This window comes from Xiphophorus couchianus, chromosome 21, assembly GCF_001444195.1.
Source record: "Xiphophorus couchianus chromosome 21, X_couchianus-1.0, whole genome shotgun sequence".
In the NCBI taxonomy this organism is placed as follows: domain Eukaryota; kingdom Metazoa; phylum Chordata; class Actinopteri; order Cyprinodontiformes; family Poeciliidae; genus Xiphophorus; species Xiphophorus couchianus.
Window position 1 is genome coordinate 19,769,510 of NC_040248.1, and position 20,349 is coordinate 19,789,858.

Here is a 20,349-nt window from a genome sequence, read left to right on the forward strand (position 1 = left end):
AACTCAGATCTGTCCTGACATACAATGTTATTGCATTCCTGATGGAGAACTGAAATACGGACAACCACAAGCTTCATGCATTTTATTGGGGATTATGTGACAAGCAACACAAAGTAACACGTTATTGTCAGGGGAAAGGAAAATTATACAAAAACTTTTACAAATAGAAATCTGAAAAGTGTGGTGCGCTTTTTTATTCTGACTGATATTTTTTACACATTCTTCTTTTCAAAAAAGCTCAGACTCCAATTGGAAGGAGAGCATCAATTTTCAAGCTTTGCCCAAATTTCTGAATCAGATTGGATGTTGATATTGATCCAAATTTGCATATCGGTGCATCCATACTGACGGGTTTTCAGTCAGTATGGATGGGCTTGCTTTTGGAAAAGTGGGCCCATAACATCACACTACCACCACCATTTTTGGTAGCCATAGTGTGTTCAGGGTAGAGATTCACCAACATGACAATGTGTAACGTTATCCAATATTAATATTGAACATTGTTGTTATGGTTGATACCCAATATTTGCATATATATGTACAGTATACATACAGAAACAGAAACCAGATAAAAATAAACATTAGTTACTAACATTGGCCCAGTTTTTCTCATCTGACCAACATCAATGTTTTCAGAATTGACTAACAAATGTTACCAATGGGGCTGCACAGTGGCGCAGTTGGTAGCACTGTTGCCTTGCAGCAAGAAGGTCCTGGGTTCGATTCCCGGCCGGGGTCTTTCTGCATGGAGTTTGCATGTTCTCCCTGTGCATGCGTGGGTTCTCTCCGGGTACTCCGGCTTCCTCCCACAGTCCAAAAACATGACTGTTAGGTTAATTGGTCTATCTAAATTCTCCCTAGGGGTGTGTGTTGTGTGTGAATGGTTGTTTGTCCTGTATGTCTCTGTGTTGCCCTGCGACAGACTGGCGACCTGTCCAGGGTGTACCCCGCCTCCCGCCTGGAACGTAGCTGGAGATAGGCACCAGCAACCCTCCCGACCCCATTAGGGACAAGGGTGAACGGAAAATGGATGGATGGATGGATGGATGTTACCAATGTTAAATCTGATACAATGTTCATCCCTAGTTTAGGGTGATCATTTCTATTGGCTGCCACACATGGACTGTGTCCAAATTCAGGGACTAAATCCTTTGAAGAATGCATTTGGAGGCTGATTATGTCTTTTATAGCCTTAAAGCTGCTCTAAATGTGCATTTGGTACAATATGAAAAAAAAGAAAAGCTACTAAGCAGTTTCACCATGCTGAAAACCACAGGGAAGACTGATTAAACAACAGTCTGGCAAACGTCCCCTGCTGATGTGAATGGCATCGCAGACTTTGACTTCAGTCTCCGTGAACCTTATGTAATCCGAACTCTTCCCCACCCAGGTGCAAGGATTTCAGGCTCAAACACAGGTCAACACATTTGTATGCCGATTGTAGGAGGGTCTGCAAAGAGCACAGGGAGCAAAGTTGGGAAAAAGACTGAGCAGAAAAAGTAGGCAAAATACCACAGTGGTGACTGCCAGAGTCTGAGTATGCCATGGCCATGCCAAGGATTGGTTTTCCTGCTATGTCCTGTCTGTTCAGGGTCAGGATCTGTTTTGCATGGTGGTGTAGTTTCTCATATTCTTGGATTTCTGTTTTGGTTTTTGCTGTTTGCTTTCAGTGCCCTTGGAGCTGAATAGCAAAGCATCGTTTTCATGCCAACCTGTTTCAACTTGAGATTACAATAGATGTTGATTGTAAAATCTTATGTTTTGCATACTAAACATACCTTCTCATCTGTTGCATAGGAATTGTCTGGTGGAGGTAATGCGGCGTTCATTTAAGATTTTCAAAGTACTGCTCAGGAATACCAGACCTGAAATCTGTGGACAACTAAATCTGCCTTTTATACCAACAGAAGTCTAATTTCTTTTCCATATCTTAACTTATTGGCTAATTTTAAGAAAACAAAATTAAAACAGACATATAGAACAAAATGGACTGCATAAAATCTGACATATCTTTAATGGTATGTTTAAGTCTGGAAAGGACTTAATAGACAAAGGATGGTTGTAAAACTGGCAGGTTTTGAACTTCCTGTTTATTTAAGGTAGTAAAAATACTTCCTTCATAAAGTATGCCAGTATGAAGTCTGTTTTTCAATTCAACCTTTTTTTGTCAAGAGGAAAAAGTTTCTGAATCGTGTGACATCAGCAGAAGTCTTATTGGAATGACGATATTTGACCTAGAACTTTTATCTTCACCAAGCAGAAGTTGCCTTTTTTAGACACATGGAATAGAAATGAAGCTGACGAATGTGTTATTAGTTGTGGTTTGCAAAATTTAGTAATCAGTTTCTCTGTGGTATTTACAGGACAAGCAAAGTTTTTTTTTTCCCAAGCTTCGCTTATTTTTATCTGACAAGATCTTTGTCTATTTCCATCCTCTGAATGCCAAAAGGTGCGCAGAGAGCATATAATATTATCAGGGAACCAGTTATATCAGTTTGCCTGAAGACTGGAATGTTTTTACATGTTTTTACATGCTGTGTGGCATATGTTTTGACAGATTTGAAAACTGTGATAGGAAACACACGACTCAGTTTTGACCCGACTTTAATTTCCCCAAGTGATTAAGAAAAATAGAAATTGCAGCCTCTGGGTTTTTTTTGTAAATGTATGACATGCTGGTACCATTTTTTTTCAAGTTTTCTTTAAGTTCTACAGTTAGCAGCACTATAGTACTTGCCACCTTCCTGTTAATTATTCATACGAGCAGAGATGACATCATCTTGTGTATAAGACAGGAATATCTGGAAACTGAGAATTTGCGAATTTAAAACAAAATCAAATCAACTTCAGTAGCTGACATTTCAAACTGTCTTTAGCATTTAATGCTAGCGATTAGCACCTCTAGCATCATTAGCATTAGTAGGCCGTAGAAAATTCAAACCCTTATGCAAGACTGAAATTTGTGAAATTTTCCAAAATACTGCAAACATTTGCAGTATTCTATTGTAAGGAGATGTTAGAACCCCAAGAATAAGCTTGCTATTTGGCATTTAGCGTTTTATTTCCTGTTTCTCAACTCATCTAAAATATTTCACTTATAGGTCTCCTTTCCTAGCTTTCAAACTATCAGTGAGAGACTTAAAAAGGAGCAATAAAAACAAATCAAGTGGATTAGCAGTGATTGGATACTTGGATAAGTTTGGACAACACGTAATAAATAAAGTACATTTGAATTGAATTGAACTGAATGTATTTAGATCAGTCTGTCTTTGTGCATTTGTAACTTCTGCACTAAAGAGTGTTATGGTTAGCGCCAATGTTTATTTTATTTTTTATTTTTTTGGGGGATTTTAGGTTTTTGAAGCTGGTCAGGACTATTTAAGATAAAAATCTCCATATTCTGGTCACAACAGAGACAATGAAGAGAACGGAGTGAAAACTGGCCTCTTTAGGTGCTAAAGTCTTTTATATTAACTTTTAACACCAGATTTTCTTTGCTAAAACAACATCAACCTTTTTTCTCATGCCTTTCTGCCACAGCTTTTTCCAAACGCTTATATCAAGGACAAAGGTGATGATGTAATGTTGGCTCACTGCCGTCTTTCTCAGAGCTTTTACAGTGGCTCTAATCCTGCCTCGTATTGTGACTAAGAAATAAGTAGTTGCAAACATATGAGGCAATTCAGTTCAATTGATTAAATGTGTTAGCTGTTGCTGCATTGTCAAGAGTCGAGTTGTGTTTGCAAAAGAGGCAGTGAAACATGGTTCCAGAACAAAGGAGCTAAACACGGCAATAAAAGGTGTTGGGCCAACGTTTTTTTTTCTCCCCAGAATTCAATTTCTCCACTGAAAATAAACAAAAAACAAATCACGCTCAGGTCTCTGCACAAAAAGAGCCCTTGGGAAAAGAGGCAAATTGTCTAATTTAATGTGTGTTCCTTCTTTGCTAATGGAACAAGCACAAAGAACAGAGAGGTAAAATAATAAAATAATTGTTCTACTTTTTTAGACCTCATAACTTTACAATGTCATCAGTTCAGGTCTCTCCAACCTCTGTTTAAAGAAGAAGACATGCCTCAAAGTGAGTCAAAATGTAATTGATGTAGATTAAAGGCTATCGTACCGCAGAAGACTTGTTTCTTTCATTTGATTTAAGGTAATTGAGGTTATGCTGACGTACATTTTGTTCTATAGACAAATACTTTGCTCTAAGCATGATTATGGTGTTCTGCAAAAGCTTCTCTGTGGTTTGTCATGTTATGACCTCAAACGTCAATGAATTTTATCCATATTTTATGCAGTCAACCAACACAACATCCTAATATTTTCTCTTCAGAAAATTGAGTAACTTACGCACAGGTGACTTCTCAGAGCAACTTATGAAACATGGTAGTGGTAGTAGCATCATGCAGTGGAGTTGCTTTTTTATTAGGGGCAGAGATAGGGGTCAGAGGTGATGACGTAGACTGAATACTGCCGATCACATCTTATTTTTCATTTGTAGAGTCTTTCAAAGGAATTGGATTTTTCTTTTGTGGACAAAAGAATCTGAGGCAGGTCTTCTTTGGAGCACATGGTTGGGACAGCTGGCCAGTTTGCCTTTGGATGCAACAGAGCAGCTTGAATTACAGCACACTCAGGGGTAGAATGACTGCCTTTTCTCACCACATTGTTAGAAGACTGCTTTATCATCAAAGAGAATGTGTAGTTATTGGTTCTAAAGTAAGAATCAATAAAAGTTCAGGTCAATGACTCCAACCCTAAAGCATTTGACTAGAAGACACTACCTTGAAACGATCAGCTTGTCTTTCTGATCTGTATACTCGCCCGTTCATAAAATGCTGTGAGAATAGACTTTAATGCCCTGCACTCTAATACTCTGTCAATGCACCAATACTTCCCCAACTACTTTTTGTTGTTATTATTTCAATATACACTTGTGCTTCCATCCTTATTTACCGGATACACACCCATATGTCATGACAGAGTAGTCCATGGAGAATAATAGGTGTTTTAGGAAAGCTTAGCGTTAAGTCTGTTTCATGCAATTCCTTCAACCAAACTGGTTGTTTGGTAGGTAGAGTGTAGAAGTCAGGGGAATCCCCGTCACAGTAACCAACACAACATATCGTCTTAGTAGTAGACTCTCCTCTTTTTTTGTGCCACTTTAGAAGTTTCAATGTAATGTGGTTTTCAGAATAATAAGAAATACAAATAATTATCTCTGAACTCCAAAAACACCATACTGTGGTTCTCTTGTGGCCAAATCTGAAACATTAAAAACAGGCCCACTCAATGCATGTATCCATTGTCAACACAGACTTGTTCTTCAATGGTTGCTATTGCCTATCTCTGCAGGTCATTGGGTGAGAGCTGGGGTACACCCTGGACAGGCTGCAAGTACATCACAAAGCAACATAGTGACCTACGACAATTTAGATTTACCAATCATCTTAACAAGAAGCCAGAATACTCATAGAGAATGCATTCATGCATAGGTTGAACTTGCCAACTTCATGCAGAACCTTTTGCTGCATGGCAACAGTGCTACCAGCCACACCACTGTTCAACTCTCATTCAATACAACTCAACTCAAAGATGTTTAATAAAAAAAAAAAGAAACAACAAAAGTTGACCAAAGTGTGGAACAAGCCAACAATAGCTTGGCTATTTGTTGAGTAGTTGGTACCTAGACTAGGTCATATGTCCCAGACAGTAAGGACCAGCATGATATTAAATGGATTTCACGCAGAAAGGGCTGGTATTAAGCTTCATTTTGCTGTTGTAAAGGGAAAAAACTCTTTAGCTTCCCAGTGCATTCTTCCAGGTAGCGTTCACACCTACCATTGTTTATGCTTAACACGTTTTAACAAGAAGGTTTCTTAACTTCAAACACACAAATTACTTTGCTGTTTAGTAATGGTGGAGCACAATTTTATAGTCAGCAACGGTTTATACTTATTGACATGAAGTTTGACATGCACACATAAAGCTAGCAAACAGTTAACAGCTATCATGTGGAGTACTTCTTTAACCTGCCTGTATGTTTTTAATGATGATATTGTTATCTGGTCCGGTATGAAGTTCTTTGTTTTTATTAAACATAATTTACTACTATAAGTATTACAGATAATCTGATAGTATTACAGTTGACCCAAAGTCAAAGATCTAGTCCTTCATCTTGGGGCTTCTCGTACTAAAGACTACTCGGATTAGAGAGGGAATAAATAAATAGTATTTCACTCTGTGAAACCTGTTTTCTTTTCATCCTCCAAACACACACTTCTTTATACCCTTGTCCCTTAGAGCAGTGGTGCCCAACCCTGGTCCTCAGGGCCCACTGCCCTGCATGTTTTAGGTGTTCCCTGCTGCTGTACACCTGGGTTAAATGAACAGGTGATTAACTAGCTTCTGCAGCAATTGAAAGAATGCAAAGGAGGTGATGCAATCATAGGAATGAGCTGTGCCGTAGTCCGGACTCATCAAAAACATGCAGGACAGCGGTCCCTGAGGACCAAGGTTGGAGACCACTGCCTTAGAGGCCCTTAGAGGGGTGCTGGTGCCTATCTCCAGCTAACGTTCCGGGCGAGAGGCGGGGTCTCCCTGGACAGGTCGCCAGTCTGTCGCAGGGCAACACAGAAACATGCAGGACACACAACCATGTACACTCACACCTAGGGAGAATTTAGAGAAACCAATTAACCTAACAGTCATGTTTTTGGACTGTGCCAAAAGCTGGAGTACCTGGAGAGAGCACAGGGAGAATGCAGAAAGACCCCGGGCCGCGAATCGAACCCAGGACCTTCTTGCTCCAAGGCAAGAAGGTCTACCAACTGCGCCACTGTGCAGCCCGCACTTGCATGTTGTTTGTTCATATTAGCATGCATCAGCAAATTTTAAGTTAGGAGGAGGATTTAAATGGGAGGTTAGGATTTAAGTTTTAAATGAGTTAAAATTAGAATTAGGTCTATTACAACACAAAGCCACCATATAAACTATATTTTTTTCAGTTTAAAATCAACGGCATACTCGTTTCACACAACCTCAGTTACAATAAATGCCATTCAGTATACCAACTGTTTCCACTGACCATATAATTGTGCAATTTCACATTTCTCTTAATGGAAACAGGGCAATTTGGAAAAAAAATACAGAACTCTTGTTTTTCGATAAAATGTTTTGCCAATAGGATGAGGTGTTTTCTTTTTGCTATATCGAAAGTTTTCAAGGGCCCAATGCAAAATATGCCTGGCTGTTATTACCCGGCAAACTAGTTAAGGTTTCCGTTCAGGAGGACATGATACAGTTAGCCGTGTGCAATTTTAACACCATGTTTATTTTAGTAGCAATGATGGGTAACAGTCCTACAAGTTTTATTAGGACTTTTGTGTCTTTTGCAATAAGAGACATTTCCAAGCAGGAATACTTGTCTTTGCCTTCTTCCCCACAGTGCACAGCAACAGATGGAAGAGGGCCAGGGCTGATTACTCTATGCTCCACACAGCTGAAAACCAAATAGAGATAACTGCAAGCCAGAAAGAATCTATTTCATAAATTGGACCGTTAAAAACTCAAGAAAACCCTCTACCAGTAATTGGCCCTCTACTGGTTGACATAAATGCTTTTGGTATGACATACATGATGGAGGTTCCAGCTCAAATTCCATTTTATTTTAGTAAATATTCCTTGTTTTTCTCATCTCACATCTCTGTGAGATGGCAATCTGTGTCTCAGACTATTCAAATTGGAGCAAGTTGTAGCATAGGCCAACTATGTGGTTTGTAGTGTTTCGACACGCAGACCATGCCAGGCTTTCTTGGGTGTGATCCACTGTTTTGTTAACAGCATGCATCAGTTTCAATGCACTTTGTTAGCGCCGCGGAAGCTCACGGGGTTTGTCAAAACATTAACAACCAGCTTGTTTTTAACAGGGGACACCTAATGCATTTCATCTCAAGCCCTTTTTTTTCTGATAATGTAAGACGTTCACCTCTGCCACATGGTGAGGCTGTCTGGTTTATAGTGGCACAGCTGGGATGCATGCACTGCTTTATCCTTGCCTAATACATACTGAAACGGTTCCAAAAACATTAAAAAAAAGTTTTAAAACCTCATAACTAACCAAAAAGCTTGCCAGCAGAGATAACACTCCAGCAGCCTTTTTATTTAAACTGTTGCCAGTCAGACGTTTATGGCCTAAGAAACACAGGTGGAGCTAATCACTGGGGGGTCCTATTGGTCTGTTCAGCTCAGCTCAGTTCAGTTCAGTTATCTCTGCAACATAAGAGAGTAAAGTAAGTATCTTCTTATTTTTCTTCTTTGATTGTTGTGGTGGTTGTTAAAGTAAGTACTGACATGGAATGGTTATTTTAAGAATACACCTGGACAGGATACAGCCCTAATGAATATCATTAATCAGACCTGTGGCTTTTTGTTGCTGCAGGCCTAGTTGCTTGGAAAGTGCTAGCTTTGTAGTACCTAATTTGCTTCCAGCACATTCACTTTTACTTGTGCTTCATCTGTCTGACAAAAACGTAAGTCCTATCTCTCTTCTTAACTTACTTTTACCTCCAGAAAATATGTAGCTTTTGTTGACTTTTTCCACTAGCTAGAATGCTAGCTTTTTCACAGCACAGCTAAAGATGCTATGTGCTACTAAAACTATGCAACTGTGTTTCTCTTTAAAAAATGTAATCTTGTCCTGTTTAATATCACAATTTAACAACATGAAAAGCATTATTTAACAGTTGTACTCTATTTTATTGCAGTGTTCTAAGGTTTAGTTATTTTGACTGAAAATTAACTAAATAAGGCCTGGGCTTATGCAAGTTATTTTTAGCTGTTCTCCCACTGTAAATACAGTAAAATAACATAAAAAGTTAAGTCTTGCGTAGTACGTTTTACTTCTAAAATTGCAATCTTTACTCTCAATGGTGTGTGAAGAAGAATGGCAGTCCTCTTACAGATTCCTAAAATGTCTGAGTGCCTATTTGGAAGCTTTTGACTGGGCTGATTGAAATTTGAAGGATTTCTTATGAATATTCAAATTTATCAAAGTGTTTTGCAGTTTTTCATCTTTTTTTGTTATCTTTTGATCCTAATAATTTATTGTTCAATAAATTAAAGCACCGCTCTGTCATCAGTTGCTAAAGAAAGCTCTTATAAAGCTGTCTAACCTGTTAACCTTTATTTTCATTTTGCATATTTTTCAGAAGTTCAGCCTAATACTCTAAGGCCTATCCTTATCCTAATTCACAAAAGCGTTTGCAACATAAAAGTAGGACCAATTTCTCCTCAGCTGGACATCTGATTTTTCAGCTTTATTGACTGACTGGAAAAAGCGCTAGAAGTGCCAATGTCAGAGGCTGTTGTAACACAGACATTTGTCGCTGATTTGGATTCCACTGCTCTGAGCTCATCTTAGCTCACTAAGATGTACTTTCATCCCTAAGCTGGGTGTTGCACACATCTTAATTTCAGCATAGACCTTGCGGTTTTTGCAGATGAACTTTAAATTCAGCCCATCTGGTTTTAATGGCCGCCATAGAGCTTTTGCGTGGAGAATTTCACTGATGAATATGTAAAGTTGCGGATTTATCTGCACAGCATAATTTCCTGCCCAGACATTTTTCCTGGTCACCGAACATGCTGTAGGATGATAAGTCTTTGGTAGGATCATAAATCGAGGTCATTTGGTGCAGGCGAAGGAAGTAGAACTCTGTAAAAGTAAAATTAGGATCAGTGTGTTGTTCATGTTGACCTGTTTTGTTTTTTCATATACGGTTTGGAAAAAATACACACTGATTCAGACTTTTAATATCTGCATTTTAAAGCATATTGCCTGAAACTAAAAGATGGCTTAGCAATAGAATGAGTAAAAATCTTAAATTATGTGAAAAAGATGTAGTCATATGTGGCTCCAGTCAATTTTATTTATAGCAAATTTAAACAATAAAGCAATTCAAAGTGCTTTACCCCATAAAAACACTATACCATAGCCAATTATGGAACAGCAATAAACATTACACTTTGTCAAATGCCACCATCAAGAAAATAAATATCAAATATATATTAATCTAGGTCAGTTTTTAGGCTTGATTTAAAGAAGCTCAGTGTTTTGATTGTTTTTTGAAAGCTTGTTCCAGATTTGTGGTGCGTATAAACTAAATGCATACTTTTCTGGAGTGCTCTGCATCCCCAGAATCAGAAAACCTGAATGGTATTGAACATTGATGGAACAATATGTTTTTTGTATTTTGATGCTAAATCGTTCAGTGATTTCTAACCTAACAAATATTTTAAAGTGTAGTTTCTGAGCTAGAGGGAGCCAGTGTAAGGATTTTAAAACTAAGATGATGTGCCCTATTTTCCTAATTTTTGTGAAAATGCGAGCTGCAGCGTTATGGATCAGCTGCAGCTGTCTGACTTATTTTTCAGGCACACCTGTGAGGGCACTGTTAAAGTAATCAATACGACTAAAGATAAACGCACAGAAGCGTTTCTCTAGTTCTTGTTGGGACATTAGTCCTTTAATCCCGGAAATGTTCTTCAGGTGATAGAAGACCAACTTTGTCACTGTCTTTATGTGAATCTGAATGTTCAGGTTTGAGTCCATCACTAAACCCAAAATTCAGGTTTGATCACCTGTTTCTGGCTGTAATGACTGAAGCTGTGTGCTGACTCTAGATCATTTCTCTTTAGATCTATTGATGATGCCTTCAGTTTTGTTTCTGTTCCTACTGAAAAATGTTGTGGCACATCCACACATTGGTTATGGGTTTGGCAGATTTAGTTGTTTGATGAGAAACAATGGCTTTTCTGTAGCTTTTGTAGTGAGAAGTGTTGGCCGGTGATGACAGATCGGGTTCTGCTCATCTGTTACCTTAGACAGAAGATCCTGAATGGCCACAGACAGAGCAACATTCTCACAGCCTATCATTAAGGATGGGTTAGGCCCGAGGGAAGGATAAAACCTGTAGTATCTGTTTCCTGAAAACATATTTCCCAAAACCCGAGCTAAGAAAATCTGATCAGAAATGATGGCTGCTAAGTTTCTGTTTTGGATAAAATGAATAAAAACATTTTAAAAAACAACTAACAGCAACATACTACATTGAACAATATGTTCACTTGAGAGTGGTGTTCCAGTTGGATGGTAAAACAGTAAAAGAATGTGTACTATTGTTGAAACTGCAAAATGAGGGCATTTTTGGCATCTTGGTAACTCTTTGGACTTGTAATGTGCCATAGAAGGACATAATTTAGGTTTTATTTTGATGGGTATAAAGTCTGTACAAAAATCTGTAAATAGATGCCTGTAAACTGCGTATAACTTCACTTTAACTTCTGTAAAAAATCACCAATCAGATTTAGGTGGCCGATTTTCTCTGGCTTTTATAAAGCTGACCTTTGTACACCAGTTTTAGCAGTGACAGCTAAAATCAGGGCAGCACGCTTATTCGGAATACATGCGACTTCAGTATGTGATTAACCACAATTTTTCTCTTTTTTCTCTTTTTGTGTTATCGAGATGGTTGCAGCATTTTCCATGCATTTAAACAAAGATCCATGACACCAAGGTCAGTGAGAGTTCAACAAACTGTCCAAAGAAATTGTCAGGCAAAGAATTAAGGCCTTTCACTCGAGATAGAAGAAATTACCTCAAAAATCTGACAAAATTTCCAAATTCCCGATTCCATAACAGAGAGCTCAAAATAATAAAACAAAATATCTTTGTTGTACTTCCTTCAGCCTTTCTGTTATCTGCTGAAAGTCTCATCCTCTCTCGCTCTGAATAAATGAGCCGCATACAAGTCTCAAAAGTATTTTGTTTGCTTTTACTTAATTTTAGCTCCTCATCTCCAGATCTTGGAAATTACAAACGTGGAATGAGTCTTATTTAGAGAAGTAACTTCCACACCCAGAGGAGTGTTGTTGTAGTAAGTTGCACTAACTGTTAAAAAATGTGACTTTTGGGTTTCTAAATTTAGAACTGACCAAGCTGAAAAACAATGGCTTTACTATTTGTTGTTGCAGTCACTATGTAGCAGTGGTTATAGTGTTTGACTGGCGCTCTGCTGACTCAAGACCTTTTAGATTATACGCTGTTTTTTCTGGCGTATAACCTAAAATGTAAGTTTTAGGTCAGCACAATTCACTTTTGGAGTAGCTCAGTTAGATACAACACTCATTGCATCACTGATTCAGTATCCTTTTGTATGTATTTGGGGAGAGCTGAGTTTGTTTTTTTTCTCTCTCATGTGCGCACTGTCAGGTTTTAGGTGAAAGACCTGGTTTGGCCGGTTTGTTCCCTACCACGTCTGTCAACCGAATAGCTTCCCCTGTAATACTCCTGTTTGTATATGATGACTGAGTAACGCTTGAAACTACCTCCCGTTTTCCCAAGAAACACTTAAAACTCATCCCTTCAACTCCCCAAAATCTAAAAGTCTTTCCCAGACTGCTGTTAGATTAATAAGTCTAGAGTTTGTTTTAGCAATGATCACTGATGATGAAAACCCCCTGAAGTCTCTGATTGAAATTGTACGTTTTAGTCAGTCGGTGAATCGAAATGAAGACACAACACACATATTAATAGATTATTATTGTAGATTATTCCCCAGCTCTGAGAACGAGGTGGATTTAGATTCTCTTCTAGAAAAAGCTCTGTTCTGTGACATAAACACACACTAGTGCTTTGAAGTCTCATCTTTTCAGCGCAGTATTTACAAAAGGTCTGCTATTCCTTATCTCTACAAACAAACCTTAAAGCCTCTGCTGTCGTTTCCACTCCACTGTATCCCTGATATTGCCACAGATGCACCACAGATATAGTTAGCGCAGAACAATGCCACTCTCTCTGTCCAGGGCCACTCCTTTCTCACCAAGTCTGCAACCGTGGTGGTCCTTTGGAACACCGATGTCCTCTTCCATCACTCCCTGCTTTTATTGTGCGCAGCCAGAGCGAAGGCAGTGGGTGGAGGAGGACTTACGGCTGTTGGACAATGGGATAGTGGTGGGCAGTTAAACGGAGACAATGTGGCCCACAGTAGGGCTTGCACAAGAAGTGAGCGATGTGCCGAAAGATTGATGCTTTTTGGGTGGAATGCAAAATCTGAATCGTTGGATTTAGAGCATGTATGAAGAGCAGCTGTTAAATCTTGTCTCGCATTCTCGATGTGATCTATGTCCGGCCTTCGAGTGGATCATGAATATGAAGTTTTCCATCTGAGCTGAGCAGAGATGTCTTGTGTTGTATTTAGCGTCACACTTAAGGTCAAGCAGGGACGTTCACTGGCTCATTAGTAGCGTATTATTATCTTTTGTTCAAATTGGTCACGTTTTGGTTTTATGTTGGTGTGTTCTTTGGTTGTGACGCTAACTGACAAACGAATGACTTGGGCATTTATTGTATTGTTTATCATTTGGCTTGATAAATTTCTTAGAATTTTGATTCATCACTGTAGTGATTAATTCCAATTAGTGATGGCTAAAATGCCCCAAAACTGTCCTTACCACCAAGATTGATAGTGCAGAAAATAGTAAAACCTATTTGTTCACTCAACAAATTTAGCAAATAAATTTGAAAATGCAGTTAACGTGTCCAGTTTAGATAACGTGTCTTTATGTGAATGGTGTCCTGAAAGAAGAGCATTACTAATGGGAATGTTTCTCAATAGCATTATTTTTGTGTGGGGGGCTATAATTGCTGTGAAACACAGTCAGTCATACAGTTAAGAACGATTAGTTATTGTCACGTATCGTTATCACAATAGTACTGCAAAATAACAAGATGAAACTTTAGGTCCTTATCACCCGCCCCTATGTAAAACTGACATCTCTTGTGCTGCTTCGTATTAACATTAACTGTAAGTTGTTTTTCCAGCTTTTTTTCATGCCGTTTGATCACAATCAATGAGAAGGAAAGTATTAAAGTCACTTTACATTACAGTCTTGTTTAAAACTTCAGCAGGTCCTGAAATTATTCATAGTATGTATGAGCTTTTTCTTTCTCCCTACTGTGACTTTGTCCCTAATTCACTTGTCTGCAGCTACTGGGCTCATTAGATAAAAACCTTGCAGCAGGAGCCTCTGGTGATTTCTTTCAGCAACCTATGTTCTCGTTTAACTACTTCTTCTTACTTTTGTAGTGTTCTGATTTTAACCCAGAAAAAACTTTGTTTCACGTCTTTTCATTTCTAATACATTTTTCTCCTTCATTTCCCAACTGAAAGATTATTGTTAAACCGTTGCTCGCAATGGGGGACCTTGAAGTACTGCTGTTGTACTGAAAAGTGCAAAACACGTTCTAGCTGCTAAGAAGGGATTCTACGCATATTTTCTTTTTGTCTGCATGTGAGAGAAATTGTGCATCAGAGCAGGGATTGAAGTGAACTGATGCGACCCGTTATTCCAGAGGGTTCGGAGAGGGAGGGGAGGGACATCTGATCCGCACCACAAAGGATCAGTGAAGAACAGAGCAAACATGGTAGTACAGGGGGAGTTACGCAAAAAGGTGCAGTTGTTGACATTCTAAGTGCAGTTTCTTCTAAAAATTATAATAAACCTGGAACTCGTTAAGCTTTTGTCACTTTACGGCAACAAATGTCCATTTTTTTTTATTATACACAAACACAAATCAATGAATTACTATGAAGAGGAAGAAAAAGTAGTCATTGTTTTAAAACATTTGGCATGCATTTGTATGTGCTACATTTGATTCGATAATCCTAAAGAATATGTAGTCTAGCAGAGATTTTTATTTGATTAAACTTAATCAAAAAACATATTTTTTTTAATTAAAAAAACTAATCAAGAACATAATAGTTGCTATATTTCATCCAATCCAATATGCTGAACTAACCATGTTTTTGTTTTTTTTTAACATGGCTACAACCAAGGCCAGAGATTAATTTAAGACTACAAAGATTGTTGGCAAAATAATTGACTCATAGTTTTTGTTTTAAAAACTACAATAAATTTTGAGAAGTAATTGCTTAGCTTATAATTGACACGTTTACATTCCATGTGAAATCAGGCTGATGAAACTTTTGAAGTGTTTTTACCCTATAATTATCTTCTCATTTAGAAAACATTTATTTACAAATACAAAGGAACAGAACACAGAATATGAAAAGCTATGCGTTTCTACTCTAAGCTGCTCCTCCACGTTGATATTCTTAAGGACTGTAGGGGGCAGTGTAGGGCGACTTCGACAAGCGTGACATGTTTTAGAAGTAGTGAAAAAACCCGCTGTTGGTAGCAACACATGTGAGTGCAGTGGCGGAGCTAGACTTTTATTTCTGGGGGGGCGAATGGGGGGCCAGGGCTATCTGTAAGGGGTCCACTGACTATGACAATGACAATACAGTAAAAGTACTTTCATTCACATACTATATATAAATAAAGACTCATGAAATGAGATTTGCTCATGTAATTTGCAGTTTATTATCAATGCATGCCACACAAAGCATAAGTGGACATTAACCTCTAAATGACACCATTGTAACAAGACAAGACTTACAATGAGAATGCAGTGTCACACAGTTCACAATTACAATATCTCAAAAAAGAAAGTTGTATGTTATGGAAACTGTTATTTAATAGATGCTACATGTGCATTTTATTTTCGAACTTAATGCAGCTATGACCAAATGTACTGACTCCTAAACTATCATTGGTACAAGTACCAGTCGGTGAAGACCCAAATCATGACGAGAAACACAAGACTTCTTCATGCACTCATAAAAGTAAAATCCTTCGGTTGTTGTGAGATGAAGCAAAATATGTTACAAAGTCATCCATGTTGAGGCCCCGTGCCCTCCTTGACTCTATGCTAAGTGTTCCAATGTGACTTAGCCTGGCATCAGCCATTGTTGTCCTTAGGTAACTTTTAATTAATTTTAAAGCAGAAAAGCTTCTCTCACAAGAAGCAGTACTAACTGGACTAACTACTGCAATCTTGCAAAGTCTGAATAATTCATGTAAAACCTCTTTATAAGGTTCAAGAAACAGAATAAAATCAAGCAAAGTAGAAGGTGTGCCTAAATCACTCTTTATTCTCTGATCAAGCAAACGCCTTATTTGGTGCACTTCATGTTTCAGGTCATCTAAATCTGACTCAAAGATATGTCCAAAAGCAATCAGAGGCTCCTCATTCAAGAAAGTTGCACTTTTGGGGTTTAGGGACTGCACTCCTTGCATGATCTCACAATTTTTCTTTGAAAAACGCCTCTTTAACTCCGCTATGAGACAGTCAAGCACCTGATTAAAGAGTGGTCTGGGGAAGCCCTCGTCATCACATTTTCTCTGTCCTATAGTGCTCATTACAAGTGAGTCAAGAAATTTTGAACTTAATCTTGGATTTCTTCTGTCAATTTTTACACTGATTTTGCTCTTCTCAGCAAGTTCCTCAACCTCTTTCCATAGTTCATCAAAGTACTTTTCATTTCTGTAGTCCTGGAAAGTGTCTATAAGAGCACCTACTAGATCTACAGCTCTTGCTAAGTCAAGAGTGCTGGACTGAAGCATGTCGGAAAGACATTTGGCATCACCAAGCACTTTACAAAAGGTAACCAAAAGACCTAAAAATTGGATATCTATTTGAAGAAGCAGGCCCCTTGCCTCCACTGTTCTTTCGCCATTTCTTTCAAGTGCAATATCCTGCAACAATCTCAGAACTGCTGGAAGTCTGTCTCTCATGGTACGGCATGCCGTATACCTGCAGGCCCACCTCGTATCTGAAAGTGCCTGGAGCTCCCTGGGTTGTTCTGCTGGATACAACTCTTTCTGTACGTCAAGCCACCTCAGATGAACATAAGAGCCAGACACAAAGTTATGAAGCTGCTGTAGAAGTGCAAAAAAGTCAACGACCTCAGGGACTGCTTTGGTAGCATCAACAAGGACTAAATTCAAGCAATGTGCGTTACAATGAACATAAAATGCAAATCTGGCATTGCTCTGAATTCTGGCAGATACACCAGAATGCTTCCCACTCATGACGGATGCACCGTCATAACCCTGTCCCACTAGGTTATTCCTGTAGTCCAGACCATGTTTCTCAAGACAGCTAATGATCATTGCACTAAGACCTGCTGCATTAAGGCTTTCAGCTGCCTGGAAACATAGGAAGCTTTCGTGGATGACACCATTGTAATAATATCGTACAACCAAAGACATTTGTTCCTTTTTTTGCAAGTCTTTTGTTTCATCTGCAATAACACTGAACACTTCACATTCCTTCACTTCTTTTATGATTTCAGTCTGTACCATCTCTGCTAAGCCCTGAAGAATTTCATTTTGGATTTGATGACTTGTGTATTTTGCATTGGCACATCCTCTAAGCTTTTTTTCAATTAACTAACTGATCATGCTTTGCTATTTCATCCAATATAGCCAAAAAGTTTCCCTTATTTCTAGAGTCCCCAGACTCTCGATGACCCCTTTGAGCAATATTTTGTGTTGCAGTCAAAAGAAGAACATCGGCTATTGTTTTAATATAATAACGGTTTTCTTCCACCACTTTTTTCCGGTTTGTGTTTATAGAATTTAGCATGGTTGTATTTCCCTCATTAGCCCTTTTATATTGACTCCATGCATACATTGCATTTACATGGTGCTCTAACTTTGAGTGAAGCTTAAATCCAGACTCCTTGGACAATGCCTTTTTCCAATTACTGAAGCCGGAATGCGAAGCAAAGACACTATCTGGTGCATTAGGCAAAGAAAAATGCCTACAGGCAAAGCAGTAGGAGGAGTCTTTAATAACAGAATATTCTAACCAAGAATAGTCTTTGTACCAGGAGCTGTGAAAAGTTCTCTTTCTTGTTCCATGCTGAGTTCTGGGGAAGTTTGTCAAACTTGGCTGAACAGGGCCCTGTTCTTTTGACTTTGAAATATCTGGAATACAAACACAATGGTTATGTACACATAATTTACATGATCATTATGTCATGTAAATTGTGCAGCTACTAAGCAGGTCTTAGTGTAAGTAAAATTACCACTGGGTCCTTTTGGAAAAGCAAAAGGAGTGCTGGACACTGCTGAGAAGAGATCAGTGGTATCTCCTGCAATTGCCCCTTCTGGCTCATCATCATCCTGGTCAGGCGCAGAGCTTTCTGTGTTTTCAGACTCCTCCTTTGATGGAACTACGTTGTAAAAACAGTACATTAACATAATTGAACCAACAATTAAAGAAACACATTAGCAGAAGCCAGCAAGTAAAAATAACCTAAAACGGGGCAGGAATTTGACTGTTTCTGTAGATACTCTGACCTGGTGATGGTGGATTGGTGTTTGCCAGACTTTCTTTCTCGTGACTGTTCTCAGGACATGAGCTACCAGGACTGCTGATGTCAGAGCTGAACCCTGTTTGATCTGTGCCTGATTTGCTTCTTTTTATAAAGAAGCTGTCTATCCTGCCTCCCTGTCTTTTCATTCTCAACTGACCCTAGGAAAAAAAACAAGCCAGTCATGTTATGCCAAGTATCACTTCCTATTACTTAGTGTTAATAGATCCCCACTTCCAGTGTGTAGGTCAGGGGAAACAGACTGTGGCTGTATGTTCAGCATTCAAACTTCTCAGCTACTGGACCGACTAACCTGTTTTTGTTCATGATCATTATCGACTTTATTTATAAAGCACTTTAACAGCAGCCAGAGCTGAAATAAAGTGCTAAACATCAGCGATAAGATAAAAGAAAACATAAAAGAAAATGACAAAGCTAAACACATAAGAATTTAAATAAATTAAACATTTCATGGAAAACATAATAAAGCAAAAAGAGTAACAGATTAAATTGTCACAAGTTCATGCCCTTTCCTAGGGGAAACGGAACCTCTAACAAAGTGTTGCCGTTTCATAGAAAATGTTTAGAAAAGAATTAGTAAAAATAGCAAATGTCAGTGGGGAACTTGTGTGGAGTTTTTTCACTCATTTTATAGTACAAGCTGGCTCCATTAGCATTACCTTTCACAGGTAAGAAAGAAAGAACACAATTTTATGAACAGAATTTCTTGACTTTGTGGCCAAACGACAGCTTCTGAGCCAATAAATATTTCCCATGTAATTATATTGGCCAGAAGTAACTACTCTGATTTTTATTTTCTTAGTATAGCTAACATTTTTCATTCTGTATAGTTTTATTTAATGCGAGAGCTAATAAGAAATCGCTGTTAGAAAGAAAGAGCATTACAGACCAGAGGATTTTGGCAGGTCATATAATCAGGAATGTCGTGATCCATTCTGTCTGATAACACATGCACCACGTTGGATACTTTTTTTTTTACTTCCCGTATTTATCCTCCCGACATTGTTCAGGCAGACGTGAGTGGTAAACACACTGAAACACGTCAGCGTCAGCGTCTTTACAATACTTTTTGCTTCTGCGTGCATTACGAGTCTGACTGGCAGACGTGACGTATCATAGGAACTGGCCGACTCGCTCACTAAGTCGGCGTCTACGTATGTCTATAGCTGTAGCATTGTTAGCTTGATGCTCGCAACTTATAGTAGTAACTCAACTACCAGAAACTATTTCCTGGCTGAGCACAAAATGTTTTTAACGGGTTTTTTTTATTGGTAGTAGTAAACCATTGTAAAACTTACCTTTGAAGTCAGATTATCCGTCTTGGAGTCAAATCGACTGTATTCCTCTTAGCTGTACAATATTTCTCTATCGTCTCTTCGCGGTTCTCCTTCTCTTCTTCTGTTGGGTCAACTCTGTTGTGTCCAAATGGTGTATCACAATAAACGTAAATGGTGCATATCGCCCCCTGCTGCTTTTGAGCAGTCACAACAGTCACAAGTGTCACAACCCATTGTGGTACATAGTGCTACCTACTGTGAAGGAATGACTGGGTGTCGTGACATGTCGATCATTTGGGGGGGCCGCTGGGGGGGCCAATCAGATGGCTGGGGGGGCACTGGCCCCCCCGGCCCCCCCTCTAGCTCCGCCTCTGTGTGAGTGGCGGTGTTACCGTCATTATGGGGCGAATCATTACGAGGTCTTTCTTTGTGCACTTCCGATGGAAGCAGCTCCTGCTCGTCCGCCATGTTTTTCCGCACGGAACTGTCTGCGTAGTTGGGGGGGGGGAATTCAGAGATGCGCGGTGAATTTGGTCCGCACGGCGTTGCTGCTTTACGCAGAACAGATTAATGGACTCCAGCAAGTTCTGCAGTAGCAGCGACGCTTGAAATGGGAAGAAAGAGTTTGGTAGAGGGAAGCGTTTTTGGTACGCAGGGGCCAGTCACTCAGTGGTTTGTTATAACTAGAAATAACAGGCATATTTTGTGATGCGTGTCACACACCACCAATGTGTATGCATTTGGAAAACATTTTTGGTAGATGT

The 20,349-nt window shown here is 38.9% G+C and overlaps 1 protein-coding gene and 1 long non-coding RNA gene across 3 annotated transcripts in view; one reads left to right on the forward strand and one right to left on the reverse strand.

Moving 5' to 3' along the window:
• The window catches only part of LOC114136816 (partitioning defective 3 homolog), a 384,289-nt gene that overhangs the window by 7,004 nt on the left and 356,936 nt on the right, over nucleotides 1-20,349 (forward strand). The window lies entirely within an intron of this gene.
• Nucleotides 17,505-19,944, reverse strand: LOC114136822 (uncharacterized). Its single transcript, XR_003593876.1, has 3 exons — nucleotides 19,607-19,944; nucleotides 18,000-18,146; nucleotides 17,505-17,898 (listed from the first exon to the last, which is right to left on the reverse strand). It is a non-coding gene; the product is annotated as an uncharacterized LOC114136822 (long non-coding RNA).